This window comes from Neophocaena asiaeorientalis, unplaced genomic scaffold (genome assembly GCF_003031525.2).
Source record: "Neophocaena asiaeorientalis asiaeorientalis breed wild unplaced genomic scaffold, Neophocaena_asiaeorientalis_V1.1 scaffold83, whole genome shotgun sequence".
NCBI classification, from domain to species: Eukaryota; Metazoa; Chordata; class Mammalia; order Artiodactyla; family Phocoenidae; genus Neophocaena; species Neophocaena asiaeorientalis.
In genome coordinates, this window is record NW_020172867.1 from 378,521 (window position 1) to 404,793 (window position 26,273).

The following is a 26,273-nucleotide window of genomic DNA, read 5'->3' on the forward strand; positions in this document are numbered from 1 at the left end:
CCAATGCTTTAGTGCTTGGATCCTGCTTGGATCCTAAGCTCAGCCACTTGGAGTTTGGTCTACAGGGTATACATATCTTATTTCTGGTTCAATGGGGGACACTCCAGTGCCCTCAGTACCTCCCTCCTCTAAATTCATTTAATCCAGATTCCTGGGATTGTGGTTCAGTAGGTCTGGAGGGGAGCCCTGAAATCTGCATTTTAATAGGCACACAGGGGATTCTGATGCAGGGCTCTAAGGGCTACTGTTTGAGTATCACTGTATTCAAATGCTGGCCTGATTTTTATCTTTGATCTTTATCTTTCATCTTAAATTTAATGAGCCTAAAACTAACCTCCACGAATAGATACAGGTTTCTTTTGCCTGTCATCATGCCTGCACCAGTTTTGTAAATGTAATCAGTGTAATCTTTGTTCTTCCATCTTCCCTTCTTTCCTCCTCCCTCCTCCTCCTTCCTTTTTTTCTCAATATTCCAGTCCTTCCCTGTCTGGTTGGCTCCTCCTCCCCAGTCTTCATTCACATTAAATCTCATTCTTAGGGCCATTCCTCTAAATCCCCACCCTCATCAACTCACGCATGGACTACCCAGGTCTTCTAGCCTCTCTCTTTCTGCTCTAATCCTTCTTTCACGTTTTCACCATGTCACTTAGCTATTCAAGAATAAGTAGTATTGCCTGTTTGCCATGTCAGAACTGAACTTCTCTCCCTAGTATTTTATGTTTTCCTTGTTACTCCGAAATTATGTATTTTTATTTTCTGAACTAGTGCCTCAGTCCATTATTTAGACACAATTTCTTTTCTCTTGCCTTTGAATGTGTAGTCTCAAAATATATTCATTGCAAACTTCCATGGACATAGAATTTATTTGTTAGAGAGGAATTTTGATATACAGACTACATTATTATAAATTCCTTCCCATAGACGAGGTCTAGAGAGGAAACCAAGTGGACTGGTGGACTGATTGAATGAGAACGTTACATTCCTCTATTTTACGGCAGAGTTAAATTTCATTTTTGTGGTTTCCTTAGATTAAATGAATTTCTCTTTGAACTTTGAACTTTTAGAGGGAGTATATTACCTTTTAATAGGTTGTCTATTGGTAAAATTTTCCTAAAGCTGTTCAGCCAAGATTTTAAGTCAATATATAGATTGTTTTGTACGCCTTAAAAACTATTTTCTGTCCTGAGCAGCTGTACATTTAGTTAAACTGAATCTACTAAGACAAAACTCTGACATGTTTTGAAAATTAGAAACAAGTACTCAGAAAATCAGGAGAGGTAGCTGGTCACTCTCATAACAGGTTTTTTTGTTCTTATTCCAGTGCTTTGATGTCTCTGGTACCCATGCAGTAGCTTATGTTGGAAACGGTTTAAGCACTTGATAAATCACAAATGTTTCTTTTCAGGGCGCTTATCATTGAGGTTGGCTACTGTCCAACACCTTGAGAAAGACTTAACAGTTCTCAACCTCTTTTTACCACAACATAACATCCCTAAGCGATCCCCCTCTTTCTGACAGTAACAGAGGTGTACTGAATTAGTTCTCAGAAGATCTCTCCTTTTCTCCTCTCTGGGTAATGTATTATTTGAAAAAGTTCCTCAGGTGGTTCTGAAACCCCCACCCATTCTGCATTGGGAGTCACAGCTTTCAGATCTCCTAATTGCTCCTTCTTTAATATAACTAAAATTTATTGGCTTGATTTATCAGTTTCTGAAAGATGCGTGCTGAAATTTGCCTCTGAATTTATAGTTGTGAAGAAGTTTTCATTGTAGTTCTATCACATTTGCTTTATATAATTAGGTGCTTACAAGTTCAAGATTGTTTCATCTTCCTGGGGTGTTTTCTTTTTCTCCTTATGTAGTATACTACTTTATCCCTGTTAATGTTGACGCATTACCTTTTATATTGTCTGATATTAATATTGCTATGTGTTCTTTCTTTTGGTTAGTATTTGCTTGACATATCTTTATCCATTTCCTTATTTGCAAACCTTTGGTGAGATTTTTAAAAAGTATGTTTTCTGGTAAATAGCATTATTTGAATCTTTAAAAATTGACTTGCTCTCAGGCTTCCCTGGTGGTGCAGTGGTTGAGAGTCCGCCTGCCGATGCAGGGGACACGGGGTTCATGCCCCGGACCGGGAAGATCCCACATGTCGCGGAGCGGCTGGGCCCGTGAGCCGTGGCCGCTGAGCCTGCGCGTCCAGAGCCTGTGTTCCACAACGGGAGAGGCCACAACAGTGAGAGGCCCGCATACAGCAAAAAAAAAAAAAAAATTGACTTGGTCTCATCCTATTTTTTAATAAATGGGTTTAATTCAGAGGTCAGCAATCTTTTCCTAGAAAGGACCAGACAGTAAATATTTTTGGCTCTGTGACCCATATAGTCTCTGCTGTAACTACTCAGAAATAGCCACTGACAATACATAAATCAATGCACAGGGCCAGATTTGTCCTGCCAGCTGTAGTTTGCCAACCCTCGGGCTTAGTCCATTTACATTTTTGTGATTGATAATATACCTACATTATTTCTGTCAAATTATTTTATGTTTTCTGTTTACCATCTGTATTACTTAGGGTAGTGCCAGCTGAGGTTACAGATGAACCTGGAAACCTCAGTGGCTTAACATAATAGAAGTATGTATTTCGTTATATAAAAATCCAATCAGTGGCACAGAGGGTATGGTCTGCCCCACACAGTCATTCAGGAATCAAGGTTTCTTCCATCTTGCGGTGCTGCCACTCCCAACATGTAGGTTCCAAGATCACCCTAGAAAGGGAAAGAAAGGGTTAGGCTGCTTCTTAACCACATCAGCCTGAAAGTTATTTATATCACTACTGCTCACATTTTGTTGATGAGAACTAGTCATATGGTTCTACCTAGAAGCAAGAGGGGCCTGGGAAATATAGTTCTTGGCCTGACAGCCACTTCCCAGCAGCAGTTCCTCACTATGGTAGAGGATCACAAATCTTTGGCAGACATCTGGACACTTCTGCTGTAGCCACGCTTTTTCTTTGCTGCTTTTTTTTTTTTCTTTTCTGCTTTCTGTGTGGTTGATTTTTTTTTTCTATTTTCCATTATTCCCTTTGTTGCTTGCAATATATATGATGCATTACTTTTATTTTAGTGGTTGTCCTTAAAGTTTTAACATATATACATAATTTTAAAAATTTCTATAAAGCCTATGTTTATTCAGTATATCTCGTCTCTTCTAGATAAGAAAATAATTTCTTTGTTCCTCTCTTCCTCCTATACCTACACTGCACATATCTTTCTTCATATTGCTGTCTAGGGTTTTATTTAAACCTAACCCTCCCACCCAAATAGTTATTATTTTTATGGGTAAGGATTAAATATACAGTTATTATATTTTTATCAGTTTCTATACGCATTCTTCAGTTTTTTGTTTGTTTCTTTCAGTGAGTCTCTGGGTAGTAAGCACCCCTAGTCTATTAGTTTTTTAAGGAACCTCCATACTGTTCGCCACAGTGGCTGTATCAATTTACATTCCCACCAACAGTGCAAAAGGGTTCTCTTTTCTCCACACCCTCTCCAGCATTTATTGTTTCTAGATTTTTGATGATGGCCATTCTGACTGCTGTGAGGTGATACCTCATTGTAGTTTTGATTTGCATTTCTCTAATGATTAGTGATGTTGAGCATCCTTTCATGTGTTTGTTGGCAATCTGTATATCTTCTTTGGAGAAATGTCTATTTAGGTCTTCTGCCCATATTTGGATTGGGTTGTTTGTTTTTTTGATATTGAGCTGCATGAGCTGCTTGTAATTTTGGAGATTAATTCTTTGTCATTTGCTTCATTTGAAAATATTTTCTCCCATTCTCAGGGTTGTCTTTTGGTCTTGTTTATGGTTTCCTTTGCTGTGCAAAAGGTTTTAAGTTTCATTAGGTCCCATTTGTTTATTTTTGTTTTTATTTCCATTTCTCTAGGAGGTGGGTCAAAAAGGATCTTGCTGTGATGTATGTCATAGAGTATTCTGCCTATGCTTTCCTCTAAGATGTGTATAGTGTCTGGCCATACATTTAGGTTTTTGATCCATTTTGAGTGTATTTTTGTGTACAGTGTTAGGGAGTGTTCTAATTGCATTCTTTTACATGTAGCTATCCAGTTTTCCCAGCACCACTTATTGAAAGGCTGTCTTTTCTCCACTGTATTCTTGCCTCCTTTATCAAAAATAAGGTGACCATATGTGTGTGGACCTCAATTTCAGTGCTTGTGATTTGTCTGTTTATATTTTTTATTTCTTCCTGGTTCAGTCTCGGAAGGTTGTGCTTTTCTACAGATTTGTCCATTTCTTCCAGGTTGTCCATTTTATTGGCATATAGAAGCTTGTACTAATCTCTCATGATCCTTCATATTTCTGCAGTGTAAGTTGTTACTTCTCCTTTTTCATTTCTATTGATATGAGTCTTCTCCCTATTTTTCTTGATGAGTCTGGCTAATGGTTTATCAATTTTGTTTATCTTCTCAAAGAACCAGCTTTTAGTTTATTATGTGTTTCTGTTTTTTAGAAATTTTTCCCTGTAATTGATATCTGGTTTCATAGCATTGTGGTCGGAAAAGATACTTGATATGATTTCAGTTTTCTTAAATTTACCAAGGCTTGATTTGTGACCCAAGATATGATCTAGCCTGGATATCCTGTATGGGACTCTCTGTGCTTCCTCAACTTGATTGACTACTTCCTTTTCCATATTAGGGAAGTTTTCTACCATAATCTCTTCAAATATTTTCTCAGTCCTTTTCTCTTTTTCTTCTTCTTCTGGGACCCCTATAATTCTAATGTTGGTGCGTTTAATGTTGTCCCAGAGGTCTCTAAGACTGTTCACACTTCTTTTCATTCTTTTTTCTTTTTTTTGCTCTGCAGTAGTTATTTCCACTATATTATCTTCCAGGTCACTTATCCATTCTTCTGCCTTTATTCTGCTATTGATTACTTCTAAAGAATTTTTAATTTCATTTATTGTGTTGTTCATCATTGTTTGTTTGCTCTTTAGTTCTTCTAGGTCCTTGTTAAATGTTTTTCGTGTTTTCTCCATTGTATTTCCAAGATTTTGGATCATATTTACTATCATTACTCTGAATTCTTTTTCAGGTAGACTGTGTATTTCTTCTTCATTTGTTTGGTCTGGTGGGTTTTTACCTTGCTCCTTCATCTGCTTTGTCTTTCTCTGTCTTCTCATTTTGCTTAACTTACTGTGTTTGGGGTCTCCTTTTCGCAGGCTTCAAGTTTGTAGTTCCCGTTGCTTTTGGTATCTTCCCCCAGTCGCTAAGGTTGGTTCAGTGGGTTGTGTAGGCTTCGTTATGGAGGGGACTAGTGCCTGTGTTCTGTTGGATGAGGCTGGATCTTGTGTTTCTGGTGGGCAGGACTGTGTCCGGTGGTGTGTTTTGGGGTGCCTGTGACCTTATTATGATTTTAGGCAGTCATTCTGCTAATGGCTGGGGTTGTGTTCCTTTCTTGCTAGTTGTTTGGCATAGGGTCCAGCACTGTAGCTTGCTGGTCTTTGAGTGCAGCTGGGTGTTAGCGTTGAGATCGAGATCTGTGGGAGCGCTTTCGCTATTTGATATTACGTCAAGCTGGGAGGTGTCTGGTGGACCAATGTCCTGAACTCAGCTCTCCCACCTCAGAGGTACAGGCCTGACACCTGGCTGGAGCACCTAGACCCTGTCAGCCACGTGGCTCAGAAGTAAAGGGAGAAAAAAAGAAAGAAAGAAAAAAAAATAAAAAGAGATAAAGTTATTAAAATAAAAAAAACATTAAAAAGTAATAGAAAAGAAAGGAGAAGGAAGAGAGCAACCGAACTAAAAAACAAATCCACCAATGATAACAAGCACTAAAAACTATATTAAAAAAAAAACAAAAACGGACAGACAGAACACTAGGACAAATGGTAAAAGCAAAGATATACAAAATCACAGAAAGACGCATACACATATGCACTCACAAAAAGAGAAAAAGGAAAAAATATATATGTATATATATATATAAAAGGAAGAGAGCAAGCAAATCAGTAAACAAATCTACCAATGATAATAAACTCTAAACACTAAACTAAGATAAATGTAAAACCCGAAACCAGTCAGTCGCATGCAGCAAACCCCAAGTCTACAGTTGCTCCCAAAGTCCACTGCCTCAATTTTGGGATGATTTGTTGTCTATTCAGGTATTCCACAGATGCAGGGTACATCAAGTTGATTGTGGGTTTTTAATCCACTGCTCCTGAGGCTGCTGGGAGAGATTTCCTTTTCTCTTCCTTGTTTGCACAGCTCCTGGGGTTCAGCTTTGGATTTGGACCCGCCTCTGCGTGTAGGTTGCCTGAGGGCATCTGGTCTTCACTCAGACAGGACGGGGTTAAAGGAGCAGCTAATTTGGCGGCTCCGGCTCACTCAGTATGGGGTGAAGGAGGGGTACAGAATTCGGGGCGAGCCTGTGGCGGTAGAGACTGGCGTGACATTGCACCAGCCTGAGGTGAGCCTTGTGTTCTCCCCGGGAAGCTGTCCCTGGATCACGGGACCCTGGCAGTGGTGGGCTGCACAGGCTCCCGGGAGGGGAGGTGGGGATAGTGACCTGTACTCGCAGACAGGCTTCTTGGTGGCTGCAGCAGCAGCCTTAGCGTCTCGTGCCCGTCTCTGGGGTCTGCACTGATAGCCACAGCTCGCGCCCGTCTCTGGAGCTCTTTTAAGTAGCGCTCTTAATCCCCTCTCCTCGCGCACCAGGAAACAAAGAGGCAAGAAAAAGTCTCTTGCCTGTTCGGCAGCTCCAGACCTTTTCCCGGACTCACTCCTGGCTAGCCGTGGTGCACTAGCCCCCTTCAGGCTGTGTTCACGCCGCCAGTCCTCTCCCTGCATCAGACCAAAGCCCGAGCCTCAGCTCCCAGCCCCGCCCGCCCCAGCGGGTGAGCAGACAATCCTCTTGGTCCGGTGAGTGCCAGTCGGCCTTCATCCTCTGTGCGGGAATCTCTCCGCTTTCCCCCCCGCCCCCGCACCTCTGTTGCTGTGCTCTCCTCCGTGGCTCCGAAGCTTCCCCTCTCCGCCACCCGCAGTCTCTGCCCGCGAAGGGACTTCCTAGTGTGTGGAAACCTTTCCTCCTTCACAGCTCCCTCCCACTGGTGCAGGTCCCGACCCTATTCTTTGTCTCTGTTTTTTCTTTTTTCTTTTGCCCTACCCAGGTACGTGGGGAGTTTCTTGCCTTTTGGGAGGTCTGAGGTCTTCTGTCAGCGTTCAGTAGGTGTTCTGTAGGAGTTGTTCCACGTGTAGATGTATTTCTGATGTATCTGTGGGGAGAAAGGTGATCTCCACGTCTTACTCCTCCGCCATCATGATGGTTGCCCCTTAATACATTCTTTTTATATTTTATCTGTTGCTTTATGTTTGGAGTAGTGGTGAGAGGGTTGTGGTCCAATTCTTCTTCTTTTAGGAACCAATCTCCCCTATTTGAGACCTTTCCCCTATTCCTTTTGATTCCTTCATCGTGATAATACTGCTTTGTCCATTTTCTGTACCTCACATCACTGTTGGATCCCCAAATGCACTCATAGCAAGCAGGCATGCATTGTTCTAGATAATTTTCCTCAGAGACAGGTGGTGGTGAGTGAGCCTGATGACGGGAGTGGGTTGGGTCTCAGTGGCTGTGTCAGAATGAGGTTAGGACATGGCTGGCTTGAGTGTAAGTCCTGGTAGGGCCACCATGTTTCTGTCACCCTTGCTCCTCCTAACATCTCTGTCCTTAGCTAGCCTGGCACAGACTGTTGCCCCAACATGCAGAAGGGTGTGAGAAGGCTGACCCAGACATGACACCTGCCATCTTTTCTGACACTCTGCCTTGAACCTAATTATTTCTAACCCCTGAGCTATGGAATGGGACGGCTCTGTGTTGCTATGCGTTGTGCACTGTACCTGAGCACAAATCATGCCCATGTTTCACCCAAGCTATGCACCCACAGGTCTCTATCTACTCACAGTGAGGGAGGGCCTTCTCATTTACACAAAGATGTCAGTTAGACTATGTTGGCCATACAAGGACTCTTGTATAGTCTCTCTCTGGGCTTCTTGTCATCACCTCAGATAAGATGGTCAGGCTCTAAACTCCTTGTTTATCACCCTTATAGACAAGAGTATTGCTGAACCCCATCCTGGGGATGCTTTCCTACTAGTATGGTGAAGGGAGGGCCAGAGCCTGGTACCAAGTTGTTGTGGCACCTGGCTGGCAGCTGGAAGAAACTCCAGAGGCTGGGCTTTTGTCTCGTATTTCAGTATAGACCTGGCAGGTGAGGTACCAGCTTCCCCTTTTATCTGGGTTAGACCTCATTTTTTCCAACAAGTGACACCCTCAGGCTGCCAAGGGGCCAAGGGAGTTCTTGGCCTTTGTTTCCTCCAGGGGCCAGCTTTTTGTGCACACTGCCACTGACCCCCTGGGCCTGGATCTAATCCTGTTTCCCTCTGCACCCTGCCCTCCCTCGCCCCAGTTGGGCAGTAGTTTCTGGCCATAAAGCTATTAGAAATTGGCACCAGCAAATGGGTCGCTGGAAACCCAGCCCTTGGTACAAGGAAAGCCATGGTAAACATCACTTTGCAGTGCTGCTGAGATACTCAATATTAAGTAATGTTACAGCCTGACTCCTTTTCAAGGGACCCTTCTGCGCTAGTGCCTAAGGTAGCATAAAAGCATTTGTTTTCCAGAGCCAAAAGCCTGCTTCCTTTAGCTTTTTTGGGTTTTGCTTGCTTTAGCATTCTTGCTACTTTTGCCAGAACTTACTAAGAAATTCCTTCAGGGAAGTTTAGGAGATGACAGAAGGAAGGAGAGGTTCATTTGTAATAGGAGGAAGAACAGTAATTATGAAAAGCACAGAGGAAGCTAGAGAAAGAAAATCAAGGAAAAGAGACTGGGAACAGTCCAATCCGAGGGATTCATGTTGTGGTTGGTAGATTTGGGTTGGGAGTCTCTTTTACAGGAGTGCCTTGTGCCAGCCACTGTCCCTGAACCCAGTTTGTAGGGACAAGGGAACAGGATTCAGGGACCATGAAGAATGTGTCTTACAACCAGGGTGCAGGAGCATGGTAGTCAGCCTAGCAAAGCTAACGTTTAGAATTATGGAAGCTTTTGATGCACTTTTCTTCTAGGAAGCATTTTACTAGGCCAGACAGTTTACCAATGCAGGGGACAGGAGAGCTGCATTGCTGTTTGGAGGAGGACAGTTCTTCCTTGTGTCCCCTTGTGTGGGACACTGTTTTCAGCTAGGCAGTGAGAGCATTTGAAAGTCTATAGATGTCGTCCGTGATTGTTACGAAGAAAATACCAACCATGGACCCTTGAATACAACAGAGCAGTTGTAGGTACAATTCCTAGAGAATTAAATGGACATGGGTTCCAACATCAATGGAATTTATCAAGTTATCTGTAAAGCAGAATCTCAGGTGGCTGTTTCCACTCAGACCAGAAAAATCAAAGGTAGAGCTATGAATGTCTTTGGTACCATGGGAGAGATGTAGGAATTACACATAAGAAACTAGGAAGCAAAAAAAAAAAAAAAAGAAACTAAGGAGCAGAGAATGTGTTCTTATGATGGCAGCATTCAGAGCGCAGGAAGGGGAAGTTTGTAGGTAGATTATAGATTGTAATGAGGATGGAACTTGAGACCCACCAGAAAACTTTGTTCCCATGAGTGTGGCCATTTGGGATGCTGAGAAGGCAGAGTCTGGGAGAACTTTCTCACATTATGCTCATGCTTTATTCCACATCTGTTTCACTTTCCTATCTACTTATACATTCATTCCTTCTGTCCTACCCCTACCATTTTACCATGTATTCACAGTAATCTTTCCTATCATCATCAAGAGAGCTTCGGCAGTGCTGCCTTCTCTAAGGCATCTTTCTCACCCACTGGAAAAAATAGCGTTCCTGTAATGTGCTGGGGTTTGTGCAGTTCGCATGCATCATCTCATTTCATGGTCCCAGCAAATCCATGAAGTAGTTATAAGAGAACTTTCTGGAAATCTCCAAATGGGGTTTAAGATCCCTGGGTCTGGCTATGTAAAGGTGTTTCCATCCCACAGGCACAGAGGGTATTAGTGAATTGTGAGCACTATTTTTTTTTGTGTGTGTGAGCACTATTTTTAAACCATATTGACAAGTGTTGCTGCAAGACGATTTTACAAAATCTTCTTTCGCTAGGGGAAAATGAGTAACACATGCTTTATTTAGGCTCCTTTTAGTAAGCAAACATGTCTGGGAGTCAGGTTTGAATCAATGAGTGTCAATAGCAAGTCAGGGAATGTTGGTACCTTTCTAGGCAGGTGTAATGAAATAACATTCCTTGCCAAGGAGGAGCAGGAGTTGAGATTGTTGTAGTATTGAATCCACTGAACAACATACACTGGCTCAGGAGAGACATGAAAGGCTGAGCAATTGATTTCTCAGTAGTGGACCTGAGCTGGCCAATTTGTAGCAAACTTGGTTATTCAAAATATATTTTCCAGCTAAAGACAGATGGACCCTTTGATATGAGATGTTTTGCTGTGCTCAGAGAGCTCATAGCCAAGGCACAGCCAGGCACTGTGAGCAGAGTCAGTTCATTTACCAGAAATCACCCTGATGAAGTGATGGAATCCAGAGCATATGGATTACAGGGAAAGATGGGGGCAGTAAGGGAGCATAGAGATCCTAGGCCTTCTGTTAGGGGTGTTAGAAGATAACTAGTGGGATGTGGGAATAGGAGATGGAGTTGAACATTTGATGCCCTTCATGTGGGGATTATTGGAGAAAGAAATTCTCCCTGACCAAATGATTAAGCCATAGATTCATAGAGCTTGAGTGATAGGTGGAGCTTAAGCAAATAAGCCTCTCATTATGCAGTTGCGAAGCTGAGTCCCCAAGAGATTTGTCCAAGGCCACACAGCCAGGAACGAATAGAATGGGATTCCAATCCATGTCTTCAGACTCTAACTTTACATCCTGTTATATAGAGTTAATTTATTTTTTTAAGGTTCCTGATTCAGTCTGATATGGCCAAATGAGTCTCTTGCTTCTTTTTATGAAGACAGAGACTATAGATCTGCTATTATTTCCTTATTAGCAGCAATGTCAGAAGCTCATAAGAAGTTTACACCCCAGATAATAAACTCCCACTCATGGTCTGAGAGAAAGATTGAAAAAAATTACACAAAAAATATCAAAATCCCAAACTCATTAATGGATCCAATTCTTACTAACATTCCTTTTCCCTCCTACTTCTTTTTATTTTTATGATGGTTTTGGGCTTCCAGGAGTGAATGATGATTTATCTTGAACAAAATAGAATTTGTTCTTGAATCCTGCTGGTGTAAATGCTAAGCTAAATAAATGGAAATAGATAGAAGTCTCAGGAATAAATCAGACTCCTTGCTTAAAAAGCAAGCATGTAATTCAGCCCTTTCTTTTTGGTAGGTAAGAAAAAGCCATAGGACTAGAAGTCCATCTCCTTGTCCATATGTAGGCCCTCACTCAAGTTTTTGTTCATTTATCCATTTGTAGCAATACAGGGTTTTCTTCCTCCCTTGCTTCCTTCTTTCCTTGTCTCCATTATCACTCATTTTTGGGAGGGGTCTTTGGAAAGTCAGAAAAAAAATAGAGACTTTGTCAGCACAAAAATATATTGAAGTCATGCTATGAAAGGTTGTGAATATTAGCAAGGAAGGATATGTTAGAAGTGGTGTTCCTCTGAGACTCTGAAGGACTTAAAATAATCAGAACTCACAGGACACCGAGAGGCTGACTCACACTCCCCACCCCAGGGGTAGAGCCAGGACTCATGAAGGAAAAACAGGGATGGAAGAAATAAGGGAAACATGGGCAAAGAGATAAAACGGGAGACCAGAGAAAAAAGGACCTCACAAAGTCCACCAAAGACAGGCTCGGCAAGGACTGAGGAGTGACTTGGTTGAAAAAATAAAGGGCCCCATGTGTATTTGTGATCATGTAATCAATGGAAAACATTCATTTTGGTGACAGACTATATACCTAAAGTAAAATATAATTTGCTGTCCAAACTGATACTCTTTAGCAAGTAAAAGGGGCCATTACTTATTATGCGGATACAACAGGTATAATCTGGGATTATCAGGCAAATCAGGACATATGGTTACAGACTTTACCTCTACCCCTTCCAGACCTCATGGGCATAGAGCTAAGAAGTTAGACTTTCACTCATTCAAAGCACAATTATTAAGCCCTGATGTGTCCGGCATCACGCTTGGCACTGAGGGTACAAAGTTGAGCTCTTCTGCTTCTGCAACAGATGAGTAGTTCTTTCTGTGGCTGAGACTTTCATGACTAAAGATCAAGGCAAAACCTTCACAGTCCAGTTAACCAGTCATGACACTTCTCAGCGGGGCTTGTGTATGTGGCTCCCACCTGGTCTCCGGCGTGTTGACGGCTGCACACCCTGAAGCGTGGAGTGAGTGGTGTGGTTTTGCTCTACCTCTGCCCTGCATATGCTGCTTTTAATCAGATGAGCGCTTAATCCTGTAGCGAGTCTTATTACGCCCTTTGCCCTTTCCCATTCCATCTGTTACATGTCTCATTGTCTATCCTCCAAATGGAATAAGCTATATTTTTTCTCAGTCTTATTTTCTTTCCATGTTTGATGTCTTTCAGAAATAGGCCTGGAGCCAAGAATTACAATCAAGCTGAAGTGGGTCTGACTGAGGATTTTAAGTACCTTGAGTTACCTTCCCTAATGCTCCACTTCTCTTACCAGCAAAGCCTCCAATTTTGATGGCTTTTAATGCAGGGTACTGGGGAGCTCTGCAGTTGGTTTCACAGATCTTCCTCTTAGGACTGCCATTACTGTCTCCCCAGGGTGTAAAAGCCTCTTGGGGCACACAGTTATGGTGGCATCCAGTTGGATCGGTAGGTCTGTGTCCCAGCCATGCTGCAGAGCCCAGATATATGCTGATGGATGGATCATAATCTTGTCTCAGTGGGCCTTTCTAATCCTTTTGATCTCTTTGGCTATTTGCTATCTTACTGACCAAATCATTCATACACATCAAAACCAGCTCAACTTGGAAATAGACCTCAGGGCCTCTGTCCTGGGATTAGTAAAAGAATATAGACAAATCTTCCTCAAGGAGCATATTTCTGTTTATTGTAGTTTCTCTCCTTCGCAGGTATGATAAGGTTTTACTCTGGAAGAATGAAAAATATTTAAAAGTTGTTGATGGTATGGCAAGTTCCAAATTTGGTTCTCTTTCAGCAAGCACAGCCCCATACACCTGGGCTCTGTCTCTCTTTTGTATTATTTATTTTTGTGTCTGTGTGTTTCCTCCAATTTTAAGGTCATTTGAGGGGAGGCTTCTTGTCTCTCATCTTTCAAGCTCTTCTTCACCCTACCCTACTCCATCCTAGTGCTAAATCCTTTGTTTTCCATATGGAAGGCAATTGATAAATGTTTCCAAACTCAATAAATATTTCTGGCTTGTAAGTCAGTAATTTCCTTATTGATACTTCTTTAGACTGAAAGACTTACTGATAGGTTCTTAGATGGAATGCAGGGGTTAATGTCCTTTGAGTGATAAGGCCAGACCAGAGATGTGGAAAATATGAAAGTCACTCCACGTGCAGTCCTATGGGGGAGATTTTGCTATGCCAGATGCAGAATCTTCAGAGTTCTAGGGATGCAAATAAAACATGAGGTTGATGCCGCATCCAATCTTTTTTGACTCTCTTGTTTACTGCTGTTGCTGTCTGACAAACACTCAAACTTACTTTGCAATAGATGGAAGGAAAGGTGTTTTAGACCTAGGAACACAGGTAAACTAAGGCCCAGGACCTGCCTTAAAAGTAGCATCCAGAATCCTTGGTTGGTTCCCAGACCAAATTAGGCTAGTACACGCCCCACCTTGAACTAGACAGGAATCAATCCAGCCTAAAAAACCAAAAGGAATAAGACATAGGGCAAATGGCCACTTGGTTCTCTACATTCTGTTCCTAATTATTGAGTGTTTCAACCCAGGTATAGCATGCTCCCTATCCTATTTGACACTTTCTTGTTGCTTCTCTCTATTAATAGTCATTCGGCTTCTGGTCAGCCAAGGATAATTATGCTCCATTACCACCCCTGGGTAAAACTCTGGTTGCCAGAAATTCTCTTTGTGTTGTATTTGAGAACAATCCAAGTTTCTGCCTCATCGAGGGGGGTGGAGGGGTGGGTCAGGATCGGCCATTATGAACAAATGATGAAAGTTTAAGGCACTAGGAATCTTCACATGAGTTTCCAAGTAGAGAAGTATGGAAGATGTATTATAGTAACTTTCTGTGTTTTGAAAGTAGACCCCCTCTTGTTCAGGGCTGGGTGGTGAGAAACCTGAGATAGTATCTCCCATTTATGTAGTGATAGCCATGAATTTGGAAGGCAGAGAGGTGCCATCCAGGACCAACCACACATGGACATGCAGTGCATGCCCTGCACAAAGCCTGCCTCCAGTCAGTCAGGAGGAGGGTGTGACTTTTTGGTCATTTGTCTGCCCACAGAGGGGATGCCTTTTTGAAATTCTAATAATACTAAGCCTTCTAGTCATCTACCCACCAAGAAGAAGGAAAACTATCACTAAGATTATGTTTCCATCATAAAATCACATTCTAGCTCGGCAGAGACATAGGATATAGTCTTTTGCTTTTAGATAGTGTTCTTTGCCTAGCTCCATCATTTTGCTGTGTGTGTGCTCAGGGGCAATCCAAAAGGCTATCTATTAAATTTCTTCAGGATGGTTCTTCTCTCTACTCCTTTCCTGAGCTCCAGTATTTTAAACTTAAAACTCCAGTCCTGACTGATGCAACACCACACATAGCTACTAAATGCTGGACTTCAGGCTCCTGGGAAACCCTGGTGATCGATGCCAATTAGTTTGCCATAAGCCACAGCTGAAAAAGCCAACAGGAACTTCGAGCTTTCTAATCTAGGCATAAACAGCCGGGTAGTGCTTCTTTGAAGTTCAGAAATTGGGAGATGGTATGTGGGCCCTGGATTGGGAGAGAAGGGGGTGAAATATTCTGGTAAAAGTAAATATAGGCACAAGCCAGTTGTGTCACGAACAGATAGTTTCTTAGCGTGCCTTGAACTTAAGTTCGAGGAAAGGAACTATATTTCAGGAACTTGAACTTTTTTTTTTTGCGGTACGTGGGCCTCTCACTGTTGTGGCCTCTCCCGTTGTGGAGCACAGGCTCCGGACGCGCAGGCTCAGCGGCCATGGCTCACGGGCCCGGCCGCTCCGCGGCATGTGGGATCGTCCCGGACCGGGTCACGAATCTGTGTCTCCTGCATCGGCAGGCGGTCGCTCAACCACTGCGCCACCAGGGAAGCCCAGGAACTTGAACTTTAAAACTCAGGGTTAAGAGAAGCAATGAGATTGCAAGTTCCATAGGCATGGGTTATGCCTTACTTATTAAGTGTCTTTGCAGCTGCTAAGGTAGTATTTTACCCTCGGTGGGCACTCAATAAATGTTTATTTAATTGGATTGAGTTTTCTGCAGATAAGGAGGAAATTGGTTGACAGTCCTGATTTGGGTATTTTTCAGTCCGTTTTCTCTGTACAATTCTGTGATTCTAGGAAGCCCAGCAGGCAAGAGAACAGCAGGTGTGAAGGTCTGGAAGAGATTCTGTGGGGCTAGAACATGAAATGTGAAGGAATTCTGGTGAGAGATGCGGCTTGAAAGGTATGTGGAGACCAAGTTACGCAGGATATCTTCAGTTGGTTAAGACATTTGGACTTCATCCTAAAAGCAGAATGGAGCTACAGGAGGATTTTTAGTGAAAAGCATGACATGCTTAGATATACATATTAGAAAGATCACTGGGTTCAGCATAAGGAATGGATTGGAAGAGTTCAAGTAGGGTCAGGAGACCGGTTGGGAGACTTATCTCAACTTTGGGAAATAATGATTTTTACCTGAACTAGGCTGGTGGTTGTGAGAGTGGAGAAAAGTGGATGGATTCAAGAGAGGATGATGACAGTGTTTGACACTGATTGGATGTGAGGGACCTTGGGTGGGGAGGAGCAAGGAGTGAAGGGTGAGTCCTAGGTCTCTTATATGGGCAATGATAGAAGATGGTGCCATCAACAAGAGAAGAGAGAAAGAGAAATGGCTGTGAGGAGGTGGTAGAGAGAGAAGATGATGAGTTCAGTTTTCTACAGATTGAGTTTGAGGTGCTTGTGGGAGTTTGGTAGTTTCATGAATGGGTCTGAAGTTCTGAAGAGAGATATCAGTTGAGGTACAGGTTTGGGAATATATGCTGTGCCCATGGGAATAGATGAGTTTGTTCAGGGAAATACCAACATTTAGGGCTTGGCAGAAGGAGAGGGATACATAAAGCAACCTAACCATGAGTGGTCAGAGAAGTAAGCGGCAAACACAGAGAGGTGTGCATAGGGGAAAAGAGAATTTAAAGAAAGAGGAAAGGTCCAGCTTCCTTACCTTTAAGTCATCCAATCTCTAGGTTCCCAAATATTTCAAACTACTTTTGGCCAATAGGCCCTAGATTAGAAAAAATGCATATCCAACCACTCCTATGTGAATGATATAGCCTAAGGTCATTGGTCTATTTTATTTAAATGTATCTAGGTTCTGTTCCGTCTGAGGATTTTACCTAATGCTAAAGAGAAAGAGAAGAAGTCCTCATCATACAGTGTACAACCACACTAAAGGTAGCCAGCAGGGAAATTGACCTATAAGTACTCTGAGCACATTAAGGTAAGGACATTTTTTAAAACGGTATGTCTTTTGATTATGGTCTAATGTGATGATTGGTGGAACTGGAACTGAAGAGTGACAGGAAATATTAATGGAAGATAACACACAGGCTTTTGGCCTTAGAAAGAGCAATGGGCTATATCTGTTCCCAGAGGGAAAGTTTGATGAGTAATGATCCTGATATACGTTTTAAACATTCTGATGATGACATAATGGGTACTGCTTTTACTCTTTGGACAGCAGATTCTCCTTTGCTGTAGTCGGGTCTATTACTTCAAGTCTGTTTAGAGGGCCACCTGAGGGTACACTAGAAGCATCACGACACCTATATACCTGTTCTAGACAGTGGGTGCTGTAAAACGCATGCTATAAGATAAGTGGGTGCTGTCACATCAGGGCTTGCTTTCCCTACAGAGGGAAGAGCGCCAATCCAAAGGTCTCGCAGGCGTGCTTTCCCAAAACTTCCCACCCCCCAGGTTGCTGATTAAGAGCTGATGATTCACATTTAGATGACCTTGCACCTCCACTCCCTTCCTAACCATACAAAATTTGAGTCAAGCTTGAACCTTGCTAAGAAAACAGATTTGCCCTTTTTAGTCTTAGCAGCACTGAAGTCTAAAGAGAGACTATGTGGGAAGGCAGATCCTTAGTTCCCTCTTCTCCAGGCTGTTGGAGGAATTTCAGACCTCTGTTTGCCAAAGCACTTTTATGGAGCTCAGATTTTTAAATTTTTTTTTTGTGGGGTGAGGGAATGCCTTCAGTGACTCACTCCCCTCCCCTCTCTGAGCCTCAGTTTTTTCCTCCTAACAGGGGGGTCTGGATTAGGGGATCCTAGAGGGCCCCAAGGCCTAGCCTGTGTCCCCGCCAGCTGGCCCCGCCAGCAGAGAGCTTGTTCTCAGAGAGGCCCTTTCCTGGTGAGCTAAACTGGCCTGAAAGGACTGCTCTATATTTGGACAAGGCAATCACAATATGTCAGTTTGCAGAAAGGGAGCTTGTTTGGAGTGGGAACTCCATGGGAAGAGGCTTCTAAGTTGAAAATGCACACACCCTGTGGGATGGGGGGAAGACAGAGAACCCCAGTTGCTCTAAGGGGTCTAGAAATCAGAATGGTTAGAGTTTGCCTGGCCCCGCCAGTGCTTTGCTTGATTCCCTGGCCTCTTCATTTTGTGTTCACCTGCGAAGAGGCCCCTGGCTGAGAGAAGGGTGTCGGAGGTAGATGAACCTAGCTCTGTCCCTTAGTCGTTGTATGATCGTGAGTTGTTGGACTTTCTGCACCTTATTTTCTTTATCTGTTAAATGAGGATGCTTTATAGACCTGGATGAGGAATAAATGAGAAAACATACATAAAACAGCCGTACAGAGTCTGGCATGGGGGGCAGTTACCTCCTTCCGTCCCCAGTCCTCTTCTTCTTTTACCTTTACTCACATTATTCCCCCCACCTGGACCATTCTCTCCACCTCTCCAAATTTGACTCACTTTCAGTGCTCAGCAAGATCTTTCTGCCTGTCCGAGTGCTCGAGTTCTCCTGCTGCTCCAATCACGTATTACCTGACTTCACATTCTGGTAACTGCCTTCTTTCTTGATACTGTTTTGCTGATTTTTCCCATCTAAACTGCTGCTCCCTGAGGGAAGAAATTTGTCAAATAACAGTTATCTTTCTATAATATCTGGTAAGATGTTGGGGACATAAGCAATATTTGAATGAATGAATACAGAAAGAACTAAGTTACAGGGAGAATGCGGTAGGGGGCAGTATGTACTGTGGTTAAGGTCTGGATGCTGGAATTAGCCTGCCTAGGTTTGAATCCTGGTGTTGCCAGTTATGAGCTTTGCAACTTTAAGAGTTGTTGCATCTGTCTGTCAGTTTTCTCCCTGCATAAAGGTAGTGGCAAATATAGTATTTCTCTCCTAGGGTTGTTGTAAAGATTAAGGTTAGACTTGGAGAGTGTTTAGATCAGCGCCTGGCACGTGGTACTATATAAGAACCACCATTATTATTTTAAAGAACATGAGTTTAGGATTAGACAGGCCTGAGTTCAAAGACTGCTGTACTGCTTACTAATTATGTGACCTTGGACAGAAGTTATTCAGTTTCTCTGTGCTCCAATTTCCTTATCTGTAAAATAGGGATGATACGCCTGCCTAACAAGTTGTTGTGAAGACAAAATTAAGAGCCTAGAACACAGTATATGCCTGAGAACTGGTGGCTACTAGAAGCCTGCTTCAGTCTTCTAGAAGCAAGAGTTTGAGGTGACTGCATGAAGAGTCACTGCGGTGGCCTGGGCCCCATTTAGGAAACTGAAAACCTGGGGCTTGCCTTGACTGGGAAGGATTGAGAGAAGAGTCGAAACAGGGGTTGTGGGTACATTGTAGGAAGGAATAGGGAAGCTACTTTGTGCTGGTTGCTAAGCTGTATCACCAAAATCCTGACCAAATTAGGTCATTAGAGATACATTTGGAAGGAGCTAGAGACTTTTGCCTGAGTGAAATTCCGATACAAGTCCATGCATGTCACCTTTCTGCATATCTTTGATTATGTAAGGTGTTTCTCGTGTTTTGTCCTTACGTAGCCAGCTGTGTTACTGTCATGGTGATGCCACAGGCGTGGGTGAGTGGAGACGCGCCGTCCTCTGCTGGCCAAGCGGATCTGTGATTCTTGTTGTCCGGGAAGGTAAAATTTGCCAGTTCAGAGCTTGTGTAACTGAGGGGTACCATTTAGCCTCTTCTGACCCCAAGTTGGGACTCTGAGAGTCCTAATTTCTACAGTTTAGTCTATTGATTCTCAGTCCCCAGATCTTATTTGGTGTGCTGAGTGATGGTTTAGGGCCTTAGGAAGTCTATCTCCCCTTAACTTCTGCCAGCAGTAAGAGGCTGACTGTTCTGTACTGTTCAGGGCAGAGGGATCTGAGTGGTTTCAGTCAGGAACCCCACTAGGTCCACTGGCCTTGAAGGGAGGTGTGGGAGAGGAAAAAAAGCAAAGAAGAGGTGGGCAGGGAGGCCTTGGCATTGCTGGCTTCTTCCCCAGATGGCGATGCTGTGTTCACACCATAGGACTAAGGGTTTGAACCTCTCTTCCAGCACCATCTGGATATAAGTTTAGACTTTTCACGATGCAGGCTTCTCACATCCCTTTCTTCTCTGTCCCTCTGTTGCTTCTTTGTTTGAATTTAATGCTGAATTCTGCAATGCAATAAATCCTTTGGTAAGGAGATGTAACACATTTATACCTCAGAATTACAGATTTGCTACATATTTGCTATATTATCTCACCATCTCATCAACATCTTGTGGCTTCGTTGTTAGCAGTGCCAACAACTGGTTTCAAATATCAAGATAAAAGTACCCACTTCCTTTTTTTTCATTACCTCAAAGTTCTTTATGATTACAGTCTTGTTTTTACTCTATTCCAGTGGGAGGACTCTCGATTAACTTCATTGTGCAGAATAAAATTCAGATATGGGGAAGTTCAAAGAAGGCAGTTAATTACATTCAGGTGGTGGGCCTGGATACCCCAGCTCAGTGGTACTCAACCTGGCCGTACACCTGAGGATTTTAAAAAGGTGCTCTGCTCTGGACCAACCCCAAGCTGATTAAGAATGATAGTCCATTGAGGCGGGAAGGATGGTTTAATCTTTTCAGGTGAATCTAATGGGTAAGCGTGGTTGAGATCTCTGCTGAATTTACTAAGGAAGCAAGACTTTCACAGTTTGGATTAGGAGATCACAGGAATGACTTGTAGCTGAAAATGTTAAGTTAAAACTTGCTTATGCTATTACTTTTCAAACTAGTTAGCATTTTGCATATGAAGGTTTTTGGTTAACTGTAGATTCAAGGCTCTGTCTTTGGGTTTTTCATTTTAAAGAGTAAAACTTCAGGGTAGGACTGGAGGTACTCACGCATTGTTCATCAGTACCTTAAATCATGAATATGTTGGTGTCACCCACCTGTGTTCTCTCTTTGCTTTATGATCGTGTTAAATAACCTAAGTGATTTCCAATGAGGTTAAGCAGAGTCCCTTCAGGGGGCTCTCCAGTCACTTTTTCAGAGTATGCGTTTTCAAACTATACCCCGCGTCTCATCCCCCAGCCTCCTCATTCTGTTCTGTTCCCTGCGGTAGACAGCCTTGGTAACTAATGGGAGTATATCTTTTGGGTATGTGAGGGCAGAAGTTAGGTTAAGGGCTACTTTCTTAGAAGTTTCCCCAGCACTCTATTAAGTATGGTATATTTATCCTCGTCTTTAGAGCTTTATGTGGAAATGTCAAGCTAGTTATTGCAAAAGACCTGGTACTGGAAATTCCTTGCATTTAATGTGAAAGTGTGATGCAGCTTTAGTTGGGATGGTGTGTTTTTTAGGGATGGAGTTCAGAGCAAAAGGAAAATGTTCTGTGTAAGACTTGCCCTAAAAAGGCACCTCTGACTGGCTGAGTCCCTCTTGAACCACTTTGGGATCCTTCAAGTTTCTAGCTTGGCTGGGTTGCTTTTGGAGCCAAGGAGAGTTCTAATCATTAGCATTAGTGAATTGTTGCTCATTAGCATTTGTGTGGAGTACCCAAATCACTGCAACAAAAGTGTGAAACCCCAGCTGGTGGTGGGGGGAGGGTGAGCGGGATTGTTTCTTCTTGGATTAATACCAGAGTTATTTCCCTTGGTGCAGATCCATTCTTCCCTGTGTGGGAATGTTTAACATTCATACTGTTAGGTGAGAGTCTCATTCAGAGAACTTTAAAAAAATACCCATTTTTCTCAATTTATCTTAAAAAACCCACAAACCCAACGAAAGTATACTTCCTCTGTACGATGACTTGTTCAGAAATTTGAAAAGACCTTCTGCTGCGTGAGAGAGCTTTTCCTGCAATGCAGGTCCACCAGTTATTCAAGCAAAGAGTTAACCGAGGTCAGGGAGGCCTCTCTGGCAGCCTGCAAGCTTTGTGCAATAACCAAGCTGGGGGCTGAGAGAGACTGATATTCATTTGTTTGTGTATGAAGCTTTCATTCCCAAAGTCTTAGACATCACATACCAGGAAAGATGACTGTGAAAAGCACGGACAAGCTCAAGTGTTTCCTGGCTGTTCTGGTTGCCTTTGATACATCTAATTCTGCCTGACAGTGTTTGCCGCTTGGTTGTCCAAACAGAATTGTCTTCTTCAGTGGTGAGTGAGAATTAATTATTCACATCCAGTCGTCATCATAAATACTCTTATGTGAACCTGTGTCCCTAAATGAGTCTTACAGTAAAATCTTTAGTTTGGAAATCTTCAGTCCTCCCATTTTATTGTACCATGTGTAAGCTTCACCCTGGAATTGCATAGTTTGATGAGGTGTAATGGTCTTTGGTTCTGAGAAACTGTGCAGCGTGGTTGTGCAGAGAGGCCCAGCTAGGAATGTCTCCCAGGAGTTTGAGAGCTCTGTCACTTCCTTTTCCTCCATGGCTCCAAGTTCCTTGGGCCTGGATATAGCAACAGCACCCTCTAGTGTGTGATAGGGTGAGGATGGGCTCCTGTTTAACAAGGTGAGGTGCTTTGGCTTCACTGAGTGAGGTGTGGGAAACAAGGGGCTTGGCATTTATTGAACAGTACAGCTCAGCCTAAATATGCAAAAGCAGCATGTCTTCTAGGTTTTGACAGCTGAGAAAGGAAGATAGAGACAGCAGGAAGATAGGGTTTTAGATTATTTTACAGAGATGTGAAAGCTAAGGAGAGCCAAAGGAGGGAATCCGGAGGTCATTGGGGAAAGGAACTGTTCCTATGAACAGTTTGCTGTTCTTCCAAAGAATTCAAATCTTGGCCATATGCACGGGGAGGAGGATGGATAGGGCCTGGCCACAGAGACCTTCCATTGCTGACTAAGACTGGGCCTGCATCGGGGCCAGAGCTTTTTTTAGAAAACTGAAATTCCAAACACTCCAAGCAGTGGTTTAAAGGCTACTAAAATGTAAATGACTGTTAGGTATTACCTGACAACAGAGTTTTGATGAAAGGAACTAGACTTAAGTATAACAGGGAGCAAAAAGTGGGTAGAGATGGATTGAGTATAGAGAGAATGGAAGAGGGATGCTTCCATCCTTCATTTTGTTCATCTAGCAAATATTTACTGATGAACTGCTATTCAGTGACAGCTTCTGTTGTAGGTACTGGGTGTGAATTCACACTAGGTGTAAATAAAAGAGAGTCCCTGCCCTCATGGAGTTTATGTTCTTTACAGTTGCCAAGGGGTTCCAGGGCTCAGTCCTCCATGCTTACATTTTTATAGTGTGGTCTGTTTACAGGCAGAATGTCATTTGAGGACATGGAAAGTACCCACTGCTCAAAATTGTGTCTGCTCCAACTGGTCTCTCCTGCAATTTCCAAACCCAAACCCCTTGTTCAACAAAGACATGTTTTCTGAGAGAAGTAACCACGAAGTCAGACACTTTGTCCCCACGCTTGTCGTCTGGTGAAAATGAACAATCTGATGAGACCTGGAGGGACGGGGGTAACTCTGGCACCAGAAAATTGTGGCCTGGGGGAGTGTATTTTTCAGAGCCAAGGTTTCCTCATCAGTGGAAGCAGCTGTATTAATTCCTCTGTCAGATCCTTTCTGGATCTAACATTCTATTTTGCACGGCAGGTAGCATCCTGGAAAGCACAGAGTGTGGTACATCCCTGGGAACACTGGGTAATTGTTTGGGGGTGGGGGCAGGACCGGATTAAACACTGTAAAAAAAAAAAAAAAAAGAGGAGAGCATGGAGAAGGAGCATGATTTGACAACCAAATTAAGGCTATTTAAAAATGTTTCTAGGACATATATTCCTGGGTCCAATTTCTGACTAGAAGGTGCCTGCAAGGGAGGGTGGTAGTGTAGGTATGGTTGTTGCAGATTTTTTGGAAGCTCAATTACTGGTACTTTTGAGGATGCTAATGAGTTTTGAAAATTATCTAGAAAACTCATGGCCATAGATCTGACCCCTGAGCTGCAGCTGCTGCTATAAAGAGCTTTATGGTGAAGATGTTCTTGTGGTGTGGAGTGCTTTCCTTTTAACTGCAGATGGAGTACCACAAGCTGATATTCTTTGAATCCTAGAGAGCAAGTGACCTACTTACTTACTATTGTGTCTGAAATATTCAGTTAGAGTATATTTTAGGAAAAACTTTTTCAGTTTGGAACATGGTTTTGCTTTTGTGAAAACACACACCCATAGAGACATAAGATTAGTTTTCTTGGCTGTTCTGACCCACTGTGTCAGGAGTAACTTTGGATACTGTATGACTTCTCTCATTGGAAAGAGGCAATGTAAAATCCATGGGCTTCTTTAGTAAAGACTATTCATAACTATACCTTTATAGGCTCATGTGATGAAGATTAATGAAAGCTTTCGGTTTAGAATGAAAAAATGCACGAGTTATTTGCTAGGCTCTCTAACATCTCGAAGATGTTGATCCTAGTCTTTGCAGTTTATTGGTCAGGCTTTCTTTACCTTGTGGCTTTTCCCTTTGCAAAGAGTTTCAGCCTCTCTGTGAAGTACAGTGTAAATAGGTTTCAAGATGGAGTGTGGGTGGGACTTTTTTTGCAAACTTTCTTCTTTCAAGACTTTTAAAGAAATCATACCCGGGACCAATTGAGAGGCAGAAACCTTGGGTGGCTTTGGAGTTTTCTATGTGTGTGTTCTGCCATCTGCTGGAAAAGGATCACCAAGCTTGGAAAGCTGACCGGCAGTGTGGAAGAGGGTGTGCACTCCTGGTGCCTCCATCCCTCTCTCAGGGCTGGGCAGAGTACACAGCAAAGCTTCTAAAATGCCATGATGTACTTGGTTTTCTGTTGGATCACCTTAACTCACAACCAGAGTTATCTCACAGGGATTTCCCTACCAGTCTGCTGAGCTCAGGTCCAAGTTGCTTTGGGAACCTGCATCACAGTATCCTCTGGCCTCATTCTTCTGGGTATACAGTACGTTGATTGGGATTGCCTTGAAGTACTTTTCATTGGTTTAAAGTGGAAATAAAACAAAACATTCAATCCAAGTCGGGGGTGGGGGCAAGGTGGCTGCCTTCGTAGCGATGTTAGTATAAGAGGGCTAACTGAGCTATTCAGGAAAGATCAGCCCTTTTTCTCTGAGATCATAATCTCCCTCCTTTTTGGTGTTAAAATGCCCTTTTACAAAATGATAGTAATAGATGAGAGTGATCATGTTAAGCATATATTTGCACGGCAAAAGTAAAAGTTAGCAACTGTGAGTCAGTTTCCTAATTCTTTTAAAAAACATTTTCGTGTCTGTGAAATCCCAAAGTCTGGGTTTGCTACTCCCTGTGGTCTCACCTTTTCCTTCATGTGACAACTCGAGTAGAAAAGTAGGGTCAACAATCCTCAGTTGTAGCTTCCATATTTTCCCTGACAAATCCTCCGTGGATTTTTCTGTGCTATGACCCACATAGAAACACAAAAATAATAGTCTGGTAGAATGATGATAACGTCTCCTTACTAACTGGGTCACTGCTTTATAGATGGATTTTGGTCTGTAGTAAATGCTTGGCCTGGTTTCGCACCCCTCTGCATCATTTTCTTCCTCTGGAGTTCTTGATGGAATGTGACCTTCCTGTCTGGATGTGTCTGTGGGACTCCCATGGGGAAGACTTAAGATTTTTGGCAGCCGGATCCTCAAGGCAACTGGGACAGGATGTAAAAGGCCAGCATCCTTGTTTCTTCTTAAAATTTCTCAGAGGCTTATAATCCTTTCGAAAGATTTTAAAATGGTAATATGACATTTTGATATCTAAGATTAGTTAAAGGTTCTAGTAACTGAAGTAATGAAACTGACTTTCTTCTTTATTAAGGGTTATACTTACAGAAACATATGATTTTTTTCCCCAAATGTTTAAGGCCTAATTCAAATAAAATTATAAAGATTAAAGATAAAAATACAACTGGAGTTACTCTGATTGAGGTAGGTTTGGTATTTGGCTCTGTGGAACCTGAATTGAAAATTGCTATTGTATAAAAACTGAATTGAAATTTATTTCTGAGAAGCTATTTAGCTAAGAGGGCAGATATTTGAGATCTGAGTAGGTGGAGGCTGGGAAAATAAGTTTGTACTGAAGCCAGAGCACATGGTGTCTTCGTTGGAAATATCAATAGATGTTCCCAGAGAATAAACGTTTTTGTATATTTATCTAGAGATAACAAGTGCTTCTGAACGAGCAAGGACATTCAAGATTGCAGGGTATGAGTTTCATATGGGCACACACAGAGGCTTGTGACCTAAAGGCCATGTGAAGAAGGTGGAAAAATCCTCCCCAGTTAAATTTTCATGGGCCAGATTGTTAGAAACATGTCCAAGAAGTGATTTCATAAAACTTTTGAAACTTGGCTTAAAACCCTGGCAGATCTGTATCATCTGGTAAATATTTAGGACTTTGTGTATATTATTTTCAAGGAACGGCAATAAACTATACAAAAAAACTTTCTTCAGCAAAAACAAAACACTGCAGGAATGTTAGCGTTTGAATCAGAATTTTGTTTTTTTTTTCCCAAGGGTAGCTGTGGGGGGGGGG

The 26,273-nt window shown here is 42.5% G+C and overlaps 1 protein-coding gene across 1 annotated transcript in view; it reads left to right on the top strand.

Annotated features, from left to right (window-relative positions):
• The window catches only part of AKAP6 (A-kinase anchoring protein 6), a 569,716-nt gene that overhangs the window by 17,147 nt on the left and 526,296 nt on the right, over window positions 1-26,273 (top strand). The window contains exons 2-3 of the mRNA XM_024742005.1: window positions 15,603-15,708; window positions 16,615-16,743. The gene's annotated coding sequence lies outside the window, so the exon portion shown is untranslated. The remainder of the gene's footprint in view (window positions 1-15,602; window positions 15,709-16,614; window positions 16,744-26,273) is intronic.